Source organism: Myotis daubentonii, chromosome 16 (genome assembly GCF_963259705.1).
Source record: "Myotis daubentonii chromosome 16, mMyoDau2.1, whole genome shotgun sequence".
NCBI classification, from domain to species: domain Eukaryota; kingdom Metazoa; phylum Chordata; class Mammalia; order Chiroptera; family Vespertilionidae; genus Myotis; species Myotis daubentonii.
Window position 1 is genome coordinate 10,579,791 of NC_081855.1, and position 24,793 is coordinate 10,604,583.

The window sequence follows — 24,793 nt, forward strand, 5'->3', positions numbered from 1 at the left end:
TCATTCCTACCCAGAGTGTTTACTTAAACTTTATTTTAAATTTAGAAATATAATTTCAGCCCAACTTGCATGTCTCAATTGTTAAACATTGACCTATGAACCAGGATGTCATGGTTTAATTCCGAGTCAGGGCACAGGGAGCAGGCTTGATCCCCAGTACAGGGCATGATCAAAAAGATCAGCATATAGGCAGACCTGTGAAGTTCAAACTTGTGCTGTTCAAAGGTCAACTACATAAATAGATATAGATATAATATATAGTGCTACAATAATTATATATAATAATTATATAACATAAAATATGTTTATATAACTTATTATACATAAAATAATATATACTACTATGTATTATATGTGTATATGATTTATTATATAATACTAGAGGCCCGGTGCACAAAAATTTGTGCACTCAGGAGACGGGGGAACCCCTCGGCCAGGCCTGTGCCCTCTCACAGTCTGGGATCCCTTGGGGGATGACCACCTGCTGACTTAGGCCCGCTTCCCGGGAAATTGGGCCTAAGCTAGCAGTCAGACATCCCTCTGGCAGCCCGGGAGCCCTCGGGGGATGTCCACTTGCCAGCTCGGAGCAGGCCTAAGCTGCAGTCGGACATCCTTAGCACTGCTGAGGAGGCGGGAGACGCTCCCACCACCACCGCTGTACTGGCAGCCATCAGCCTGTCTTGTGGCTGAGCAGAACTCCCCCTGTGGGAGCACACTGACAACCAGGGGGAAGCTCCTGCATTGAGTGTCTGCCCCCTGGTGGTCAGTGTGTGTCATAGTGACCAGTCATTCCCAGTCGTTCTGCTGTTAGGGTCAATTTGCATATCACCCTTTTATTATATAGGATAGAGGCCTGGTGCATGGGTGGGGGCTGGCTGGCTTGCCCTGAAGGGTGTCCTGGATCAGGGTGGGGGGTCCCGTTGGGGTGCCTGGCCAGCCTGGGTGAGGGGCTAAGGGCTGTTTTTAGGCTGGCCACATCCCCGTCAGGAAGGGGGGTCCTGCTAGCGTGCCTGGCCAGCCTGGGTGAGTGACTGATGGCTGTTTGAAGGTGGCCAAGGCCCCCAGTGGGGACCCTCACCCTATGATGGTGTGGCCAGCCTGGTGACTAGCTGATGGCTGTTTGCAGGCTGGCCAAGCCCCCTAGCAATTATCCTCACCCCATGAGGGTGTGACCATCCTGGGTGAGGGGCTGAGGCTGTTTTCAGTCTGGCCACAGCCCCTTCAGGGTGGGGGTCCCCGCTGGGGTGCCCAGCTAGCCTGGGTGAGGGGCTGATGGCTGTTTGCAGGCTGGCCAAGCTCCCCAGCGGGGACCCTCACCCCATGAGGGTGTGGCCAGTCTGGGTGAGGAGCTGATGGCTGTTTGCAGGCTGGCCACAGCCCTCAGCCACCCAAGCTCCCAGTGGAGGCTGGCTGGAAGCAGGTATCTGGGATTTATTTTTCTTCTATAATTGAAACTTTGTTGCCTTGAGTGGAGGCCACAGCCAGCCAGGGGAGGTGGGAAGCTTGGCTTCCTCCATCGCCGGGGCAACCAAGCCTCCTGCTTGCTCCAGATCCATGGCTGCCAGCCACCATCTTGGTTGTGGTAATTTGCATATAGTCCCTCTGATTGGCTGGTGGGTGTGGCTTGGGTCATAGCGGAGGTGAGGTCAATTTGCATGTTTCTCCTTTATTAGATTAAATAATAATTTATCTGTAATTATTTATAACATAATATATATAAACCTCTATATAAAGTTATACATATGAATTACATATATCCATCTATAGATAGATGTAAAGATAGCTATTTTTTTGAAAGACTAAGTCTTTCTAACAATGTGGAGAGCATCCTTTGGCCACCGGAAAGAATGGGAATTATTGATGTATGTGTACTTAGGGCACTTCACTGGATCTTTATTCTCCCTTACCCCACGAGCCCAGCATTTCTAAGAAACAATTCTATGGCCCTCCACTGCCTGGTTCCTTTCCTTTCCTCTCTGTGTCTCACTCTCATCTATGCCTCCATCTTCTGCCAGGGCACCCAACTGGCCAAGCCACCATGGAAGCCAGAGAATTTGGGGGCCCAAGGATGTCATGTATCCAGGTCAGCCTCCTAAAGCAGGTCAGGGGGTAACATGGTTCTGGGAGAGCAAACAAATTATGTTCTGCATGTGAGGAAACACAGGTTTTTGGAGCTTATAATCTTAATGAGGCAAAACATGCACACATTCCTTGGAATGCAAGATTGCATTGCGTTGAACTGATTCACATGTAGTTTCAGATGTGCCCAGTCCTTCCTGTCCCAAAGCACATGGTGTTTCTATCTAGAGTGCAAATACACTTCATCCTTCAAGTACCAGCTCAAAACGCATCTTCAAGGATGTCTTCTTGTCCATCCCCTGGCCCTGGTTGATCTAGTCTCTTGGACAGATTCTAAAAGTTCCCAGAAGTTCTCCCTACAGACTTTGTGAGGGTTTGTAATGTTACAGGTATGTGGTGATGTCCAGGCTTCCTTTTTTAGACCACACGAGCACTCCACGCAGTCCCAGACAACTGTTCAATAGTTCACCTGGAACACCTACCTTATTACAGGGTGCAAGGCAACCAGTAAAGATTTGTTGATGAACTATGATCGTAGAAAAGTTGAGGGCTGGGCATTCAGCCTGAGAACACACAGAAAAGCCAGGGACAAAAGAGGGCCTGGTGTGCTGTCTGCTCTCTGTGCTTCACTGTGAATAAAGTGTGGGTTGGCCTGGGGCGGGGGGGGGCGCATTGAAAGGAGCCAGAAGTAGCATAAAAATGAGAATGGAGAAGAAATAGGAGCAAGATCCTGAGGGCCCTGTATGATTTTTCTTTGGAGTCTGTGCTTTTGTCACACATCTGTGGAGGCTGGCATGACTATGTATGCTTTCTGAACAAAGTTTCTCCTAAAAAAAAGCTGTCCTTTTTTTTTTTTTACAGCTGCATAGTATTCCATGGTGTAAATGTACCACAGCTTTATTTTTCCACTCATCTACTGATGGACATTTGGGCTGTGTGATCAATAGATATATTATAATATATCTATATTTATATATGTAGTTACCCTTTGAGACATCATGGAGGGACCTGGAGAGCATTATGCTAAGCAAAATAAGCCAGTAAAAGAAAGACAGCTATCACATGATCTCACTCATATGTGGAATCTAATGAACAAAATAAACTGTTGAACAAAATAGATCCAGAGGCATAGAAACATAGAACAGACTGACGAATCCCAGAGGAAAGGGAGGGTTGGTGGTAGGTCGGTAGAGATTAACCAAAGAACTTTTATGCATATATGCATAACCCATGGACACAGACAATAGTGTGGAAAAGGCCTGGATGTAGGGGGATGAGTGTGGGGTGGAAGGGGTCAATGGGGGAAAAAAGGGGACATCTGTAATACTTTTAAAAATAAAGAAAAAATTTTAAAAAGCTTTCTCCTAGCATTGTCAAGACTAGAGGGCAAGATCCCAGCTTTAGGTAGAACAGAGAAAATGTGATAATCTATAATTAGCTTGAAATTAGGAGTGAGATTCAGTGGAGGTGGTGGACTTTAAAATAAATCTTGAGGAATTGGTTGAGGGGCGTGGTGTTTGGGGTCACAAGGGCTAAGCACCAATGCTGCAGGCATGAGAGGCAGCCAATAAAAATGCTGATCATGAACTGTGACCACTTCTCCCTTGATCCTCCTTTCAGCCCTGGGACATGTTTTAATTATCTGTTAATGCAGGAAAGTTTCCTAGAAGCAGACGTGTGATTTTCACAGCCTTTGGAAACTGTGTCGGCCTCTCCGTGACGTTGTAGTGTCTGTCTGACTAGGCACCCTGCTTTTCTCTGGGTGATGTTACTGCCGTCAAGAGAGAATACAGTCCTTAGTGTTCACCCAGCATTCCTGCTCCCGCCAGTTCTCTCTGTCTAAAGACTTGCCTCAGACATCGTGTTGCCACAAACTACCTTGAAGACCCAAAAGGATAAACTGTGGTGAAGAAATGACCGAGGAACCTCACAGAAATGCCATGTTCATCTGAAGGGGAGTGTGAGGACCCACAGATCCCAGCTTCAGTCCCCTTCGTGCATTCCACAGACACCAGCATGGGTGCCATGCAGATTTGTAATTTATGGTGACAGTTTCTGTGAGATGGCAGGACAGCATTTTGAAAACAAAGTATCCTTTTTCTTATTTTTTAAATCCTCACTGGAGAACAGTTTTTTCCATTGATTTTTAGAGAGAGTGGAAGGGAAAGGGAGAGACAGAGAGAAACACTGATGTGAGAGAGACACACGGACTGGTTGCCTCCCACATGCCCCTGACCAGGGCCAGGAGCCTGCACGTACCTTGGTTACCCCAGGACCCTTCAGTCCGCAGGCCAACACTTTATCCACTGAGCCACACTAACTCGGGCATAAAATAAGCATCTTTCTCTTTGTCAAGAGTTCTCACAGGGATGCTGAAACTCAGGGATGAAGTTTGCCTATGACAAGTGTGAGGTCCTGGGAAGAGGTGCTTTCGGCCATAAACACCGAGAAGCTAGACTAGAGATAGGAAGCGCCCATACATATTCTAGTGAAGAGCCGTACTTTTGCCTGCGCTTCTAATGGCAGCATCTGGGCTTTCCTCTGGCCAACACTCCTCCTTCTACTCATGCCACAAAATCTGGAGATAGCTGCGCTCAACTCCTGGGTTAAGCTGTCACAGTAGTCCATGTTCCAGTGCACAGGCTCTGTATAGAGAATGCAAGTAAATCAAGCCAGCCCCAAAGGTTCCAAGGCAGGACACTGCTGGAGTTCCTGTCCATTGTCCTACGTTTGCCCAGCTTGTGGGATTCAAGCCCGAGCTGCTGGCGGCCATACTTTCCTCTCTGGAGCGAAATCTACCTGGGGATGAACTCAACACGGGAAACAGAGGTAGATTCCAGGAAACTTGATCTGATCTCAGATTCATTCATGCCCTGGAGTACATTCTGCTGCTGTAATCTTCAGTGTTCATTGGGATTTTAGAGCAGCATGTCTCCTTGATTTCATCGCGTCTGCTCCTCTGCTCCCCCAAACAGGCTTGTGCCTGGTCAAGTAATGCCTCCTGCCCTATTAATGCCCCAGCCTGCATCGCTCATGCTCACCAGCTTAGGTCTCCCAGGAACCACCTGCTCTCACCTGTCTGATTGTACCTGTTCTCCTGCCCCCAGCACATCAGCCAGACCTACACTGTGGTCACCTAGCCTGACTCTAGGGAGACCAGCTCAAAGGCAGTAAGTTAATCCTGACATTTAAATTGCCTTTTTATTTACCCTATGGGGGGTTTAACACATGACTAATTTTTTTTTACTATAAATAAAAAATGTTTGTTTCAAAATTCAATTGCTGACTCTTATACACAGATACACATATTGCTTTCAACAATATGTGCACATCATTCCAATACCATTTTAAAGGATTTATTTTTCATGAATGGAAATCTTTGCCTCTCTCAACTTATTTCAATCACAACACTATTAGAAAAATAAAAGGTTGATTCACCACTGCTTGGGATATTAAACTACCTGATACCATAAACTCTTTATAATTAAAATACACCAAAACTAAGAGACAAAAATTGGGGTCCAGGATATTCAGAGTTTAAATTTAAGTGCTGATTTCTTGTTCTCAGCCCCAGGAATTATGAAAGCATCATTTTGGAAAATTGCTTTGAGAACAGAATGCTATACAGATTAGGAAAGTTTATAGGAGACAACCCAATGGAGAGGCTAGAGTTAGATGCTGGCCATGAAATCACAGAATGCCAATCGTAGTGTTGACAGAGGGCATGAACAAAAAGAGAGAATCTAAAATATCTTACAGAGAAAGAAACATAAAACCCTGTGATAGGGTAGATAGAGCAGATGAAGGGAAAGTAAGAGTCAAAAGCCACTCCGAGTGTCCCTACTGAGTCGGTCCTTCCCACACTGGCCTTGTATTGGTTTGCAGTTGGTTTTTATTTCTCTGTCTGTACAGTCAGGATGCTGGTGCCTTGCTCTAGATGCACTTGGAGATGGGGACCTGCCAATGGGGCTGGAGAGATGAGTTCAGTTTGCAGCAGTCAAGTGGCCACGTGGGATTGGAAGCTGGGTCCAGTCACTACCAGAAGGACCCGTACTGCCTTGGTGACAAGCCAGAGCTCCTCAAAGCTGGGTCGGGTTTGAAATGAAATCACAGTGACTATTTGATCGCAGTGACTTTTTCTCTAAATCATACACGATTCTTACTCATCGCATGTTGAGGGCAAAATTATTTTCTCAATCTCAAGCGACATGATGATTAAAAATATATTAATTGCTAAGCTATGGGTTATGGAGAATTCAAATAAAATAGAAATAACACTAAGAGTTCCCAAAGTAAGTGAAATTTAAGAAGGACCTTGTTGAAGAAATAGTAAGATTTTTTTCAGGTGAAGATGAGCAAGATGGTTGTTCCAGGTTGAAAAAATAAAAATAAAGCAGAAAGTTAGGCAAGGCAACATTCAGGAGTGTTTTCATCAACAATAGTGAGCAAAACGCTTTGTAGTTTGGACAAGAAAAGGTGATGAGGGAGAGATACTGAGCAGGGGCTGATGTTTACTGATGCCAGTGTGCTGGGCAGCAGATCTTAGTTTGAGTGGATGGGCAGGTCTTTTCCTGTCATTTCCAACATTGAAAGAGGCCAGAGTTTCCCTCAATACAACCCTAGCCCTGAGAAATTCTCCATAACAAACTAGCTTGTAGCCAAGTAAGTTTGGGAAACCATTTTTACCTCTTGAGCATTCTTGATAAACAGTAGCATTCCTCATAGAAGTCTCTGAGATGACTTTTCAATAAAGAAACCGGTTAAACTTTGCTTCGTATACTGTTCGCCAAGCTTTTGGGGCCATGGACTCCTTTTACCCCTGGCCTGTCCAGTAACATTCACTGTTCTGAGGAACACACATAAAGAAATAGGACCTACTAGTAAGTTTTATAGGACTGGCTACTGCCAGGAACCTCGGTGGACTAATGTTTGCAGAACATACCGGGGTCTCAGCTGCACATGGTGAGACCTTGGGTTAGCCTGAGGGCAGGGGCATTTCACCGACTATCTGGGATTCTCTTTTGTTCTGTTATTTCTCCAGGGACCTACATTCCCCAAGGGATAGGGTCTTAAATAATGTCTTGACAAATGGCAATTTTCATGAGTTATTGATTTGGCCAAAAATAATGGGAAAGGTTGATAATTACACAGAAATTTCCTCAGGCTTCCTGCTTCTGTCCTGAGTCAATTCTCTTAGATCCTGTGACATATTTAAAAAAAAAAAATAGGTGCAGGTTTTGAAAAATACCGCATCAAGAAATGTATTGGCATACAAAAGGGTCAAGAAACTTTTTTTTTTCAGTCAACTGACCATCCAGTTTTCAAAATGTCATGGTTACAATAAAAATTAAGCAACAGAAGAAAGATGAACTGTTGGTTAAAAACAAACAAACAAGCAAAAAACGGAAGCTATTCAAATAAGTAACCTGAGACTAAAGTTGATTCAATGAGGGTTGTTTAGTTATTTTATTTGTTCTCCTCTCAGTTTCTCTTCTGAAAGTAGAGACCACTGAGTCCATAATTCTCTTTGTTTTATTATAAAACTGATACCTTGTTTTATTTTAAGATACAGGCAGTCCTCGGGTTACATCGGATTCGATGTATGTCGTTTCATGGTTATGTCGCCATCTCCCATTTATTTATATATATAAAAAAATGTTCCGTCATTTCGATGTATGTACATATGTGCTTTATGTTTTTTATTATTTATTTACCACAAGTAAAGGTCAGGAATTGTTATTTTTTTTTTTTTTTTTTTTTTTTTTTTTTTACTGTTTCACTTCATTGCTGCTGTGTATGTGCTCCCTGTGAGTGACGTAGGTGCTCATGTAGGTGGGTTCCGACTTCCGGGCAAAATCGCGTTACATCCCGCCGTAGGAACGGATCTCGGACGTAACTCGAGGACATACTGTACCATACTTTTCATAGTAGACAAAATAAGTTAATCTTTAGGTGACTTTTAGAAGATTGTGGGACATAAATAATGTGAAAAATAGGGGAGTCTGAGTGAGTTTCCAGGGTCCCTCACCTCTAGTGATTTCTAAAACATTCCTTGTGCCGGAGAAGAGAGAGGCCAGTCAGAGGGAAGGTGAGAGATAGCCTGTGGTCTCCTGAGCAGGAGCCAGTGTCTTGACCCTCCCACTCCCAAGACATACGCCCAACAGATATGGGAGGGGAGGCATAGGCCTCACAGGTAAGCCTGGGAGAACCTGAGAACAAAGGAGACATGTGCCCCAGTCCTCAGGGAGGGCCCCCACCTTCAAGTGGCATCAGGCGGAAGAGGAGAGGGCTGTGTGTTCCTTAGCAGAAAGCACCAGCCACAGCTCCGCCTGGGCCCCAGAGGCATTGGAAAAGGGCCTAGACAGATGCAGAGGGAGCAGGTCTGGAGGACTGAGCATAGACTGGAGAAGATGGAGGCCAGGAACACGTCCTGACACAACTGGATAGCATGAGCTGCTGCCCACGAACAGGTGGAAAAGTGCAGCTCATCAGGTGACCATGGATGGGAGCATTCGTCAGAGCCCAGATTCCCTGTGACATCTTGGAATTCTCTAAGACCATATTGGAGCTGTAGGGTGAGATCAGAGGAACTAATAAAGGTGTGGGAGCAGGGAGAGTCTGGGGAGACCCTGAGATTACCCAGAGTGGACTGAGATGACATTGTTCACAATCAAAATGGAAAGTCAGGTCAGTTTTCAAAAGCACAAAAGAGTTATATTTGCACACCTAACTTCCCAGCCTGAGGCTTTTGTGCCTGCACACTCATGGAAGTACGTATAAGCCCCTATGCTTAGTTTACTCATGAAAACATAAGGCATGCCTTAAAACACCTACAGATACCACTTCTTTTAACAAATGCTATTTTAATTTTCTTTTCAGTTGTGATATTATTTCAACCTAATCATATGTCTTTTTTCAGTCATATTATTCAGCAATTAAGAGTGCAAGATTACTGCTGACTTTTTATTCACCAGAGGGAACAGAAAATAAAACATGGTCAAAGTTAAGTACTTACAGTTTTAAAGTTTGGATGGTTTTGGTCTCCTGGAGTATAAACAGGTCTTACTTGATCAAGTTAATAAATGTTCACAAGGCTTTTAAGATTTGGCACTTTAAATTCAAAATGAGAGATCACTTCTATTCTCTTTGCCCAAATAATCTCCTTTCCATTGTTCCCTGGAATACCTAGATAAGACATGTGCATATCATACATAAACATGCAGACACAGAAACATAAATAGCTTCATATTTATAGGATGAGATTTAAATTGATTGTTCTCTTAGGACCCATCTCATTTACCCTCCTAGTGATTGATTTTTAAAAAACAAAAGGAAAAAAAAATGACTAAGCCAGCTGAGCAGGAATAATAACTGGACATAGAATACTCATTGAGGAAATTTGCCTTTTACTTAAGTTCATAAAGCATGTAAAATATAGGGTGATGGTGAGAAATAAATAAAATTTCATAAATGATAGAAAATATTGCATTACCTGCAAAATCACACACACACACACACACACACACACACACACAGAGTAAAGAGCTGGGTGGCTAAAAAAGGAAGCAGACAGTGGCTAGCAAGAGGACATGTTTTATTCTCTGTCCCCCAGGGGTTTCTGTTCCAGGTCAGATATATTCTCAGCCTTTTATAATGTGATTTGCAAACACACCCTTCTTTACTGCTTTCTCCTTCATCTCATTGTTACAATCCAAGAAGACCCAAATGATGCCAGCCTAGATAACTAATGTCCATCTTCTCTCTTTTCTCATCTACTAGTTTTTTAAAAGTTGTACTGAAACTAAATAATTGCATCTTTTTATTTTATTTCAATAATAGAGGCCTGGTGCACAAAATTTGTGCATTGGGGGAGGGGGGAAGGAGTCCCTCAGCCCAGCCTGCACCCTCTTGCAGTCCGGGAGCCCTCAGGGGATGTCCTACTGACGGGTCAGTCAGACAGTCGTCAGTCGGACATCCTTAGCACTCCCGCCACCGCCGCTGCACTCACCAGCTGTGAGCTTGGCTCAGGGCTTTTGGCTGAGTAGGACTCCTGCTGTGGAAGCACACTGACCACCAGGGGGCAGCTCCTGCATTGAGTGTCTGCCCCCTGGTGGTCAGTGCATGTCAAGCAACTGGTCATTCTGCCATTCAGTTGATTTGCATATTAGCCTTTTATTATATAGAATTTTTATGGATTTCTTGAGAAAGAGAGAGGAAGGGAGAGGGAGAGAAACATCTATGTAAGAGAGGAACATTGATCAGCTGCCTCCTGCATGCCTCCTACTGGGGATCCAGCCAGCAACCTGAGCATGAGTCCTGACTGGGGATTGAATCAGCAACTTGCAGTGCATGGGACAGTGGCCAACCAATTGAGCAACATCAGTCAGGGATGATTGCATCTTTTTAAAAAATAAAAACACATGTAGTACAACAGTAAAATAAATACATATTTTTAGTTCTAATTGTTATTTTCTACATAATAATATAGCTTTCTCAGTCATATTATTAAGTAACTAAAAGTACAATATTAGTTATGCACATTGTATTATATTGTTAGGGCTGCCATAACAAATTGTCACAAATTGGATGGATTTAAAAGTTATTTTCTCATACTTTTAGAAGCTAAAAGTCCAAAATTAAGGTGTCAGAAGAGCAAAACTCCCTCCAAAGGCTCTAGGGAAGGACCTTTCCTTGCCTCTTTCCAGCTTCTGGTGGATGTCGGCAATCCTCAGTGTTCCTTCACCTGTATATGCATCACTCCAATTTCTGGCTCTGTCTTCACAAGGCCATCTCCTCTGTGTGACCGTGTTTCTTATGAGCCCCCCCTCCCCCCCAACCAGTATGACTTCACTTTAAATATTAATTACATCTTGTTCACGGGTACTAAATACTGAGGTAATTGCTTTTTTCTCGTTTTTCTGTTTATTTAAAATACATATACATGAATTTGTTTTAATGTTGCAGTGCGCTCACATTTCCTATCTTGTCAATGTGGTATTGTTATTATTATTTTATTTTGTTATTTTGTGTGTTTTGCTAAGGTTTTATTTGGGATACATGCATCTATCCATATTCATTAAAAAGTCCAGCCTTTTGTGGTGTTCAATTTTTGTCATTTTTTTAAAGTATGATTAAGTTAGCTCTCTAGGATTACAGGAGAACTCTTTAAATTCTTTGTGCTCTAGAAGAGCATAAATAATTTATGGGAAGTATATTTCTTAAAAGTAATATAAAAATTAGGCAGCCAAGCCAGTATTGCTTAGTGGTAGAGCATCGACCTATTAACCAGGAGATCCTAGTTCGATTCCTGGTCAGGGCATATGCCCAGCTTGTGGGCTCGATCCTCAGTGGGGGACATGTGGGAGGCAACTGATTGATGATTCTCTGTCATCATTGATGTTTCTAACTCTCTCCCCCTCTCCCTTCCTCTCTGAAATCAATAAAATATTTTTCAAAATTATGCATACAATAATTTAGATCTGGAGCCCAAATGTTGAAGGCTACTCATTGACACATTTTTTTTCATGATTGTTATAATCAGGGTTTTCTACCATTTTCTGAATCAATAATTATTCATTAAAATAATTCACGAGAAATGGCATCAAGATAATAAACTGAACACAGTCATCCATGTTTTCATCCACTCAAGGTGAATCCACAGAGAAGAGAATCAGAAATGTTGCAGAATTCAGGAAAGCAAGACAGAAAAATAGGTTAGATATATGGAAGCAAATGCTATCCAAAACACTGTAGGAAAAGCTGTTGCAGAAAAAGAGAGTAGCCCCATGCAGTCCCAATGCTGTAGTCAAAGGGAGAGTTCAAGAAGTGGAGGGGAATTCCTCGAGGTAATGAAAGGGGAAGTGACACTCAGCCCTCTCCCTCTGCCCCGCCCACTACCCACCTCGCGTTGTGGTCCCCCGCAGTGGGAAGCCCTCAGAGCTCTGGTTCACAAGGTCCAGCCTTCCCCACGTGGAGACAGCTCCCAACTGCTATCAGTGACCAGTTACAGAGAAAAGCACAGGCAGAAAAACAGATTCTTGTAAGACTTGCCAAATATGAAACTGCTGTTTATGTAGCTTACAAAATAGCCAAACATCAGTAATGACATTTGGCTTAACATGATTTGAACCACCAGAAAAATTGATATTTAATTGTATTAAGAGAAAACACAATACATGTAGGTAAAATGACCTACAGAGGAAATAACAAGAGCAAAAACACTCCAATAAGTAAGATTAATATCATCAGTGAGGATAAAGATAATATGGTATTTATAGAAAAAATCAACTAGACTTCTTTCAGCCTTAAGATTTAAATTTATTCACAGGAAATATATATGCCAACACCTAAAGAAATAAGTAAAACAGCAATCAGACAAGAAGGAGAAATAAAAAGTATTGAAATTGGAAAGGAAGAAGTAAAATTGTCATTATTTGCAGAGTACATGGTACCATATATAGAGAACCCTAATGATTTCACCAAAGAACTACTAAAACTGATAAATGAATTCACTAAACTAGTAAAATACAAAGTAATATTCAGAAATTGGTTGCACTTTTATATATAAATAATGAACTATAAGATAGGGAAACTAAGAAAACAATCCCATTTATAATTGCATCAAAGAAATCAAAATACCTAGGAATAAATTTAATGAATGAGTTAAGACCTGTACTCAAAAAAATTATAAGACACTAAAGAAAGAAATTGAAGAAGATACAAATAAGTGGAAGCATATACCAGGCTTATGGGTAGAAAGAATTAACATAATTAAAAATGTCCATACTACCGAAAGGAAACTATAGATGCTATGCAATTCCTATCAAAATACCAGTGATGTATTTCACAGAATTTAAACAAATAATCCAAAAATGTATATGGAACCTCAAAAGACCTTGAATAGCCACAGCTACCTTGAGAAAGAAGAACAAAGTTGGAGACATCATACTACCTGGTATCAACCTATACTGTAAGACTATAATAATCAAAACAGCATGGCACTGACATAAAAACAGACGTATAAATCCATGAAACAGAAATAAACCCATGCTTTTATAGTCAATTAATATTTGACATAGGAGGCTAAAACATACAATGGGGTAAAAATAGTCTATTCAATACATGGTTTGGGGAAAATTGAACAATACATACAAAAAATGAAACTAGGCTACTTTCCTATATTATATACAAGAATAAACTAAAAAAGGGTTAAAGGTTAAAATGTAAGACTCAAAATGTAAAGACTCAAAAGATTAAAACGTAAGACCATAAAAATCCTAGATGAAAACATAGCTAGTAAAATCTCAGACACTTAGCATAATATTTCTGATATATCTCCTTGGGCAAGGGAAACAAAAGAGAAAATAAACAAATGTGACTATATTAAACTAAAAACTTTTTTCAAAGCAAAGGCAACCATTAACAAAATGAAAAGGCAACCCACTGAATGGGAGAACATATTTGTCAATGACACATCTGATAAGGGATTAACCCCAATAAATTCAATAAAAATAAACACCAAAATATATGAAGAACTTATACAACTCAACACCAATAAAACAAACAACTCAATTAAAAACTGGTCAAAGGATCTGAATAGACACTTATCCAAAGAGTACATACATATATCAAACAGACTTATGAAAATATGCTCAATATCACTAATTGTCATTGAATTACAAATTAAAACTACAATGAGATATCAGGTCACACCTGTCACAATAGCTATCAGCAATAAATGAGCAAACAAGTGTTGCAGAGGATGTGGAGGAAAGGGAGCCTTCGTGCTCTGTGAGTGAGACTGCAGGCTGGTGCAGCCACTGTGGAAAACAGTATGTAGTTCCCTCAAAAAATTAAAAATGAAACTTCTTTATGAGCTAGCATATCCCCCTTGTTGGTATCTATCTGGAGAAACCCAAACACTAATTCAAAAGAATATGGACACCCCTAAGTTCATTGCAGTACTATTCACAATAGCCAAGATATGGACACAACCTGAGTGCCCATCAATAGAAGGGTGGAGAAAGAAGTGGTACATATATACAGATGAACATTACTTGACCATAAAATAAAATGAAATCTTACCATTTGTGACTGCATACATGGACCTACAGGGTATTATACCAAGTGAAATAATATGGAATAGAAAAAACAATATAAACAAACAAACAAAACAGAAATGGACTCAAAGATGCAGCAAGCAGACTGATGGTTTCCAGAGGGGTGAGGTGTTGGTGGACTGGGTAAAAAAGATGAAGGGGTGCCCTAGCCAGTTTGGCTCAGTAAATAGAGTGTCAGCCTGTGGACTGAAGGGTCCCAAGTTTGATTCTCTCTCACCATTGATGTTTCTATCTCTCTCTTTCTCTTCCATTCTCTCTGAAATAAATAAAAATATTTTAAAAAGTTGAAGGGATTGTGAAGTACAGAATAGTCACAGTGATGTAAAATAGAGCATAGGAAACACAGTCTATAATATTGTAATATCTATGCATGGTGCCAGGCGGGTACTGGAAATACCAGGAAACACTTTAAAAAGTGTGATTATCTAACCACTATGCTGTACACCTGAAACTAATACAGAATAATAGTGACTGTAAAAAAATGAGTAAAAATGAAAAAAAATACTCTACCTCTCTCCCATTCTAAAATTCATCAGTAAATAAAGACAATGAATGGAAACATAATAGGGCAGAGCTGGGTTAAGGCTTGATTCTGTTCCTATGTCTTCTTTCAGTCCCCAGAAACCATTCTTTTGAATGGACATAATCCTGAAAATTGTTATGAATATTCCCAAGTCTGGAGAGATGAAAACTGAGATAGCAGCTTTATAATTTGACCCCTTTAATCAACAAGTAGAAATTGCTTCTGGGGAGCAGTGAAAACATAAAATGAATTACTGGTGAGCCCATCCAATTGGCAAGGTAAAAACATTGATAATAGAAAATATTTTCAAGAATGAGCCAAAATAGAAAAGCTAAACGAGTTATGTGAGAACCATATTGTTGTTACATTTTAGGAAGGCAAGTTGACACCTTCTGTCAAAACAGAAATGATAAGTTCTTTTAGGAATTTATGCTAAAGAATTACTTGCACTTGCGCCTAAAGATGTATATCAGAGATGCTCAATTTTTATGTTGTTTGTCATAGCAAAATTGCTTTCTTAAATGTCCATCAGTAGAGAAGTGGTTAAGTACCTTCCTCAAGAACACTCTGAAGCTGTAAAATTGGATGAGATGGGTCCATATGTCACCAACTCATTTACTTAAGTGAAAAGGTAAGTTCCAGAGCATTATGGGCAACCGTATATCTCATGTAGATTTTCCCATATGACATGGAAGACATGGTGACACAAATATGTAAATGAATCAGTGGGGAGGAGGGATGAACACCCAACTCTTGAGATTGGCTACTTTAAAAAAAAAGTGTAAAGGAAGGGATATGGGAAAGGGGACATTCTTGTTTTTGCTATACTTGTTCAATTTCATTCTATGACAATATATTCATGTTTTATTTGTGTAGTATTTGCTTAATAAACATTAAAAGCATGTTGAAATGATTCTATTCATCAAGGTATTCACATTGTGTATGACACTCAATTATGATTTTTAAAATATTGTGTTTATACCATAATTCTAATCCTTATTTAGTGCACTGTGTTCGTCCTCCCTTTTTAAAAAATTAAGCTTACCAGTGTGAATTTATTTATGTTGTTCAAAGTAGCAACTGAGAAGTACAACTCCCATTTTCTATTTTCTGATTCATTGATTATTTCCTTTCTTCTCTTTTTTAAGGTAAATTTTGTTGTGCTGTTCTAGAATTTTGAGCAAGAATAAAGATCATATTTTATTTATTCTTATTTTTTCTTATTCACTGATAAAATTTTTAGGGTTATAACTTTTTTAAAATCTAAGTATAACTTTATATTCCAAAATTGTTCTATGTGCTGTTTGCATATAAGTAATGATTACTTGCTATGTGTTGGGCATTGTGTTGTGAGCCTTATACACAAGTAGAAACTATTTTGTCTCATTTTACATGTCAAGGACCCAAAACATCTTTTGGGGGAGTTAGCACTCCCCCATTCTTAGTCCATGCGGTTTGGAAAGCATGGATCCAGTAGAGGGGTGGGCACATGATCTAGGACTTAGCCACAGTAATTGGTTCACAACCAGGCAAATGACCCAAATCCAGTCAATTAGAGTCTTTCATAAGACTTTTGCTAAAACTCTCGGAAAAAAATACTCTTTACTATTGAATCTTTAGCTATATAATAAAATAAAACAGATAACTTTGCCCCATTGTGGAGAGAGTTGGCCTGAGATTGAAAAATACACAAGGGAACCTGTGCTGATTAATGGAGGAAATAAGACAAATTCCCAATAATGTCTGAGCATCTACAACCAAATATACCTAAAGACAGAATCACCCTGTTGAATGTCCTGGTTAAATGAGCCAATTAAGTTTTTATTTCAGACACTTGAATGATTTCTATCACTTAAAATCAAGAGTCCTTAGAGAGTTGAATCCCCCAGATCTCATAACAGTTAGTGGCACCAAAATGCGACCACAGGTAATCTGATATCAGATCCCAAGCTTATAATCATAAACTCTATTGGTTTTGTTTTTATTTATTAATTTATTCAAAACACTAGAGGCCTGGTGCATGAAATTCGTGCATTTTGGGGGGTTCCCTCAGCCCGGCCTGTGCCCTCTTGCAGTCCAGGAGCCCTCGGGGGATGTCAGTCGGACATCTTGAGCTCTGCTGTGGAGGCAGGAGAGGCCCCCACAACCACCACTGTGATCGCCAGCCATGAGCCCAGCTTCTGGCTGAGCAGTGCTCCCCCTGTGAGAGTGCACTGATCACCAGCGGGAAGCTCCTGTGTTGAGCAGGATCGGGCCGAAACACAAATATACTCTGACACCCCCTGGGGGGTCCTGGATTGCAAGAGGGTGCAGGAAAGGCTGAGGGACCCCACCAGTGCATGATCAAGGCCAGGGAGGGAAGTGGGAGGCTGGCCAGCTGGGGAGGGGCCATGGGAGGGCTCCAAGGCATGTCTGGTCCATCTTGCTCAGTCCTGATCAGCTGGACCCCAGCAGCAAGCTAACCTACCAGTCAGAGCATCCGCCCCCTGGTGGTCAGTGCACATCATAGCAACTGGTCTACCGGTCAATTGTTTGCCCCCTGGCGGTCAGTGCACGTCATAGCAAGTGGTTGAGTGGCCTTAGTATATCATTAGCATATTGCACTTTGGTTGAATGGACGACTGGACACTTAGCATATTAGGTCACTCTAGTAATGTGTGGAGAATATGCTCTTGGCTGGGGGGCAGAAAACAAGCAGTAATACCAATGATGAGGCTATTATAGTTTTCTGGGAAAGAAATCATGATCTCTTGAAAAAGAGTGTTATTGGTGATGGTAATGTGAGACGGGATATTTGAAATGTATATTTTGAGGTAGAATAAATGGGATCAGTTGATGGATTGAATGTGAGGTATAAGGAAAAGAGGACACAAGGATGTCTCCTAGGTCTTTGGTCTAAGCAACTCAGAAAATGATTGGGCCACTTAAATAAATGAGGAATATTTAGGGAAATCAGTTAGATAATGGTTTGGGAGCAGTAATCAAGAATACAGTTTCATGCTAAGTTTGAGATGTTTATTAGACATCCACATGGAAATGTCAAATAGACAAATATAAATCTGGAGCTCAGTGGAGAAATTGGAACTAAGAATAGAATGTGGGAGCTACCAGCTTATTGAATGCATTTAGACCCATGGAAATCTATTTAATCACGGCCTGAGGAGAGCATAAATGTAAAAATTAAGAAGACAAAGTTCTGAGATGTGAGGCATTCTATAAATAAAGACTGATAAAGAAAGAGTAATCAAAAAGGAAATATGAGAAAAAGCATCCAGTGGGGTTGGATGAAAATGAGCTTGGCATGACAAAGTGGGAGAAAAAGTTGTTTTGAGAAGAATCAAGTGAGTCCACTGGACCAAATGGTGCTGTTGATCAAGTAGAATCAAGAGTGAGAATTGGAGATTATATGTACTAGGGGCCCGGTGCACGAAATTTGTGCACTGGGTGTGTGTGGGGGGGAGTGTCCCTCAGCCCAGCCTGTCCCCTCTCACATACTGGGAGCCCTCAGGTGTTGACCCCCATCACCCTCCAATCGCAGGCCTGGGCAGGAGACCTTCATTTCCCCCCATCACTGGTTCTGCCCCCAGCCCAGGCCTGATGCCTCTGGCGGAGGCGTCAAGCCTGGGCAGGGGACCCCCAGACCCCTCCGATTGCTGGTTCTGCCCCTTGCCCAGGCCTGATGCCTCGGCCAGAGGCATAGACCCCCATCACCCTCCGATCGTCTGATCGGCCCCTTGCCCAGGCCTGATGCCTCCGCCAGAGGTGTCAGGCTTGGACAGGGGACCCCCATCTCCCCTCAATCACTGGCTCTGGCCCCCGCCCAGGCCTGAGGCCTCTGGCCCAGGAATCATGCCTGGGCAGGGGACCCCCATCTCCCTCTGATTGCTTGCTCCACCCCCTCACCCAAGCCTGACGCCTCTGACCCAGGCTTCAGGCCTGGGCAAGGGGACCATCATATCCCTCCAATCCCTGGCTCCGCCCCCCACCCAGGCCTGATGCCTCTGGCCCAGGCATCAGGCCTGGGCAGGGGACCCCCAGCCCCCTCCGATTGCTGGCTCCATCCCCCACCCAGGCCTGATGCCTCGGTCAGAGGAGTTGACCCTCATCACCCTCCGATCACCAATCACCGGATCGGCCACTTGACCAGGCCTGAGGCCTCCGGCAGAGGTGTCAGGCCTGGGCAGGGGATCCCCAGCTCCCTGTGGTTGCAGGCTCCGCCCCTGCCCAGGCCTAACGCCTCTGGCCTAGGTGTCTGGCCTGGGCAGCGGGGACCTGCAGTGGCAGCGGGGGGCGCCACGATCGTGCGGGCTCCACCCCTGCCCCTGCAGGATGCCTCTGGCTGAGGCGTCCGGCCCGGGCAGCGGGGACCCGCAGCTGCAGTGGCCCCGCGATCGCGGGGTCCGCTTTAGGCCCAGGCAAGGGACCCCTAGCTCCCGGGACTGCCAGCTTTGACCATGCCCAGCTCCCATAGCTGGCTCCACCCCTACTTCCTGCTACCACTGGCCAGGGCGGAAAAGGCACCTGATTCTCCGACCTCTTAGCTCCCCCCTCGGTTTCCGATCACTGTCAGTGGCAGGGGGCTTCTTCCTGCTTTCCCTTCACCTCCCTGCATTGTACCTACATATGCAAATTAACCACCATCGTGTTAGCAGTTAACTGCCAATCTTAGTTGGCAGTTAACTGCCAATCTTAGTTGGCAGTTAATTTGCATATATCCCTGATTAGCCAATGAAAAGGGTAGCGTCGTACGCCAATTACCATTTTTCTCTTTTATTAGTGTAGACTAGAGGCCCGGTGCACAAAAATTTGTGCACTCGTGGGGGGAGGGGGGTCCCTCAGGCCGGCCGGTGCCCTCTTGCAGTCTGGGACCCCTCAGGGGATGACCACCTGCTGACTTAGGCCGGCTCCCCAGGGGATTGGGCTTAAGATGGCAATCAGACATCCCTCTGGTAGCCCAGCAGCCCTCAGGGGATGTCCACTTGCCAGCGGGGAGCAGGCCTAAACTGTAGTCAGACATCCTTAGAGCTGCTGAGGAGGCAGGAGAGGCTCCCACCACCACCACTTTACTGGCAGCCATCAGCCTGGCTTGTGGCTGAGCAGAGCTCCTCCCATGTGAGAGGGCCCTGACCACCAGAGGGCAGCTCCTGCACTGAGCGTCTGCCCCCTGGTGGTCAGTATGTGTCATAGTGACCAGTCATTCCCAGTCTTTCTGCTGTTAAGGTCAGTTTGGATATTACCTTTTTACTATATAGGATAGAGGCCTTGTGCATGGGTGGGGCTGGCTGGTTTGCTCTGAAGGGTGTCCCGGATCAGGGTGGGGGTCCCGCTTGGGTGTCTGGCCAGCCTGGATGAGGGGATGATGGCTGTTTGAAGCTGGTCACACCCCCTTCAGGGTGGGAGTGCCACTGGGGTGCCTGGCCAATCTGGGTGAGGGGCTGAGGGCCATTTTCAGGTTGGTGGGTGACTGAAGCTCCCAACCTCTCCTTTTTTTCTTTTCTCTTTTATTCTGGGATTTAGTTACCTTCTATGGCTGTCACTGGAACTGAGAGCTGGCTTTAGCTCTGAGGCTCAGCTCCAGCTCTGAGACCTCGGCTGCTGAAAGCAGGTATCTAGGTTTATTTGGCTTCTATAATTGAAACACTGTTGCAGCTCCAGCTCTGAGGCCCAGCTGGCTGAAAGCAGGTTTCTGGAGTTTGTTTAGCTTCTATAATTGGAACATTGTTTCTTAGAGTGCAGCTCAGAGGCCGGCAGTGGCAGACGGGGAACTTTTGCTTCCTCCATCACTGGAGCAAGCAAGCCTCCTGTTCGCTTCAGCTGCCTGGCTGCTGGCTACCATCTTGGTTGGCAGTTAATTTGCATATCGCCCTGATTAACCAATGGGAAGCATGTCGGAGGTACGGTTAATTACCATGTTTGTCTATTATTAGATAGGATATATACATATATATATATATATATATATATATATATATATATATATATATATATATCTTAACAAGAATGGTTCATTAGACTGATAGGGTCTAGGGAGGGTTTCATCTTTCTCAGATGGGCAATATTATACACATGCAGCATGTTTGTTTCCTGATGGAACTGATCTAATAGAGAGAAAGACAGTCATACATAACCTTTGAGAGAAGCAAACAAAAGGAAATAGAAAAATGGTCCATGAACCAGAAGAAGTGGGGGATAGTTTTTGAAAGGTGAGATATGTTATATTTTATATTGATGAGAATAACTCAGTCCATAGGAAAGAGAGGTAATTATAGAAATGAAATGCCTGGGTAGGTGAAAAATGAGGAGATCTGGTACCCAAGTGGAGGAAATTACCTTGGGCAGAAGCAGACATTAAGGCAGAATATATGGGCACAGGGCACAGGTACAGATGAATCGAATGTTTGGTGGTGAGAGGATAAAGCATGGCATTCTTTTAAGTATCTCATACTTTGAGCAATCACCACTTTCTGTAATGCAAACTCACCTAAGTCAACCCATTTCAATCTTTCTTTAGTCTCTTCAGGACATACTACACATTGTTCTCTTTCCATTTTGTCACTGCTCACTTCTATTTCCTCAAGACAGTATAAGGGGGTTGATGGCAGGAACTTGAGGTAGGGGAAGATGGTGAGAAAATGTATTCTCTAAGAGCAGGAGAGTGAAATGATTGGGAAATAGAGTACAGACAGCCCACTTGGCATGTGTGGTCATGAACTTAGCATACAACAAATACTAAGTACAGTTGCATTTTCTTCAACTAGGCTCAGCAGTTTGCCTACAGGCTGAAAGAGATCAAGATTTAACACCAACCAAGGTAGAATTTATTAAATATCAACTATGAAGCCAAAAAACAAAAGGGAGCTAAGGGATGAGATGGGCTGTTTAAACACCATGGAATCTAAGCTGAGTGGGAGGAAGCAGAGGCACGAGTGGATATCAAGCAGTGAAAAATGGTAAAACCAATTTAAAGAACATGGTAACATGTATCACCAAACCTAATGCGATATTATAGAAATTTGGGGCATAATAAGACAAAAAAAAATAGCCAAATTGTCACTGAACATTTTTTTTTTCAGGGAACAAATTTAAAATCGGAATGTCTTCCATTCCTTTCCTATGAGCACTTTCTCATTCCCGTGGTCCTATTTTCCTTCCAGTGGGTATGCTGATGTCAGCAGATTTTTAAGAAAGATCTCCATTCAAGTTTTTTGGTATTTATACTAATTGCTCCAGTAATCTCTTGAGAGCAATGCTGCCTACCTATCACCATGATTAACTATCCCTGCATGTATCTCTTTGTCATCAATACACAGTTATTAAATGTCAGGCATTATTATTAGAGAACTGAGGTATAAGAAGGTCAAGACCAGTTCATGTTAAGAAGACAGCATAATACATGAATTTTGAATTGCTGAACTTTTGGCAAAAGAGCATGTAAATGTTTTGCTACCATGTAAGATCCTTAGGACATTAAGCATTGTAGAAATGCTGAAAAATCAATTTAATATCAAAAAAGGTAAAATATATGAAAAGTTGAGGGGTTCATTTAGTCTTGTATTTCAGATTAATAATAATAATAATAATAATAATAATAATAATAATAATAATGTGGTCATTTTATGTGGTCATTTTACCAGCATCTGTTATGTGCCTTACATGTGTGAGGTACTAAAGATAGAGTAATGAACAAGGGGCAACCCTGGCTATCATCAAAGAGGTGATGTGAAGAAAGACATAAAGCAATATAAGAAATAAATAAATTCAAATACTGAATAGGTGCTATGAATAAAAAAATATATAGATAAAATGCAGGGATGGAGGGGAAGAGGCATATAAGATACTAGAGAGGGGGGGGTCTCAGCCTGGCCTGTGCCCTCTCTCAGTCAGGGATGCCTTGGGTAATGTACTCCTGCCGTGGAGGCAGGAGAGGCTCCTGCCATCGCTGCCGCATCGCCAGCCATGGCTAATATGCAAATCAACCAAACACTGGAATGACCAGTCGCTATGACACTCACTGACCACCAGGGGGCAGATGCTCAATGTAGGAGCTTCCCCCTGGTTGTCAGTGTGCTCCCACAGGGGGAGTGCCACTCAGCCAAAACCGTGAGCCGGGCTCATGGCTGGTGAGAGCAGCGTCTGTGGCAGGAGCCTCTCCCGCCTCCGCAGCAGCACTAAGGATGTCCAGCTGATGGCTTAGGCCCACTGCCCATGCCTAATCCATCAGTCGAACATCCCTCAAGGGCTACTGGACTGTGAGAGGGCACAGGTCGGGCTGAGGGATCCCCCCCTCCTGAGTGCACAAGTTTTGTGCACTGGGCCTCTAGTATAGGATAATAATCAGGGAGGCCATCTCCTTTATAGAGCACTTACTATGTCACATATTCAGCTAATGACACTACACATTTTTTAAAATTCTTTTCACCATAGTATTTTTCTAATAAATTTTCATAACAACTCCTCCTGATATTATTCTCAATGTATAGATAAAAAAAAAAAACCAACTGAGAGGTAGATATTTAAAATAACTTGACCAAAGTCACTTATCTAGAAAACTGGTACTTACCATATCTAACATTCTATAACTCAAATCTCAAATCTACGTAAATTCTGCCTTTTGCTGCTTTTGATTATTATTCATTGTGATACATTAATTTGAATATATAGTATTACCTCTTAAAACATGCAGTGGGTATTCACTGTATGCTAGATGCTTTTTCTATATCAATGCTACACCTTTCAGCTCTTCTATAGGATCTTAGAAATGCGGGACTGGGTTCAGAAAGTTGAACAGGCCTACATAGGGATGCATTCCAGATCTGTCTGCATGTTTTCCACTGGACTCATGCACTTGCAATGGTCTGAGAGCGAAAGGTGTGCCTCAGAAGACTTTTCAGCAAATGTTTTTTATCAATTTGGCAAGTAGACATGGCTTCACTGAGCAGCAAGCATTTCCACCAGCACACTGCTCCTATTATAGAACTAACCTTGCCTGGTCTACCTCCAGCACCTTTTGAGCAAGTAACAGTTATAACTGAAATGCATTGTCATTTCTCATACAATTTTCAGCTGCAGAAGTTTCGCTCCATTAAATTTACATCACCAAATGGGCATAATGAAGAAAAGTAAGTATAAATTATACTTTTGTTTGAATCATGTACTTTTGAATCCTGGGTAAGTCATATCTAATACTCAGTCACTAAATGTAGACACTCTTAATTTAGTGAAGTTTTCTTTTTCTTAAAAATATTTGGGACTTATACACAGATGAATTTCTGATCCTAGGCCCATTCTAGAAATAAACTTGGATATTTCAGATCTAATCTAAATTCCCATTTTGATCTTTTCCTTTTTTTTTTTTTTTTAATTTATTTCAGACAGTTCTGTATATGGGAGTTCCACCCAAAATTGTTTAAATTTTAAATTAAACATATGAAACTTTTCAGTACTTGTTGTCAAGATTACTTACAGAATTTATTGACATATGTCAAATCCTATTAGAAAGTTTCAAATTATATTTTTATAGCACCTCTTAATCCTCTAACCTGTTTCCATAAGAAACCTCCAAACCTGCAGAGAATTTTTATGAGTTTATTTGACCAAACTGATGACAAATGCTGGGGAGCAAGATCTTTCAGATACTCCAGAAAATAACAGTGTTGCAGCTCTTTTGATGCATTTGAGATTAAAGAGGGAATGTAAGGAAGATTACACGGAGGAGGAAAAAGGCAAGGCAGGGATTAGATTACAGAATACTTAAGATTATGCGCTCTCTTGAGGGTGGTCACTGCTTATTTCAAAGGTGTGTTAACCTAGATGCACAGAATCAGTGGAAAGGACTCGCTTAAGGCAAAAATAAGCCTTTTCCCACCATGACCTGCCCAGGTAGGGATTTATGAGCAGATCACCCTGTGAAGTTACTTTCTGTAGGAAACCTCCCCTTTTTTTTTCATCCACAAACCACATACACATTTTTTCTTTTTAATAGTCATTTTTCAATACTCACTCCAGTCATTTTTTTAAAAAAATTCCTATTTACTTTTTATTCAAATGGATTTTTTTCATAAATATAATGTTT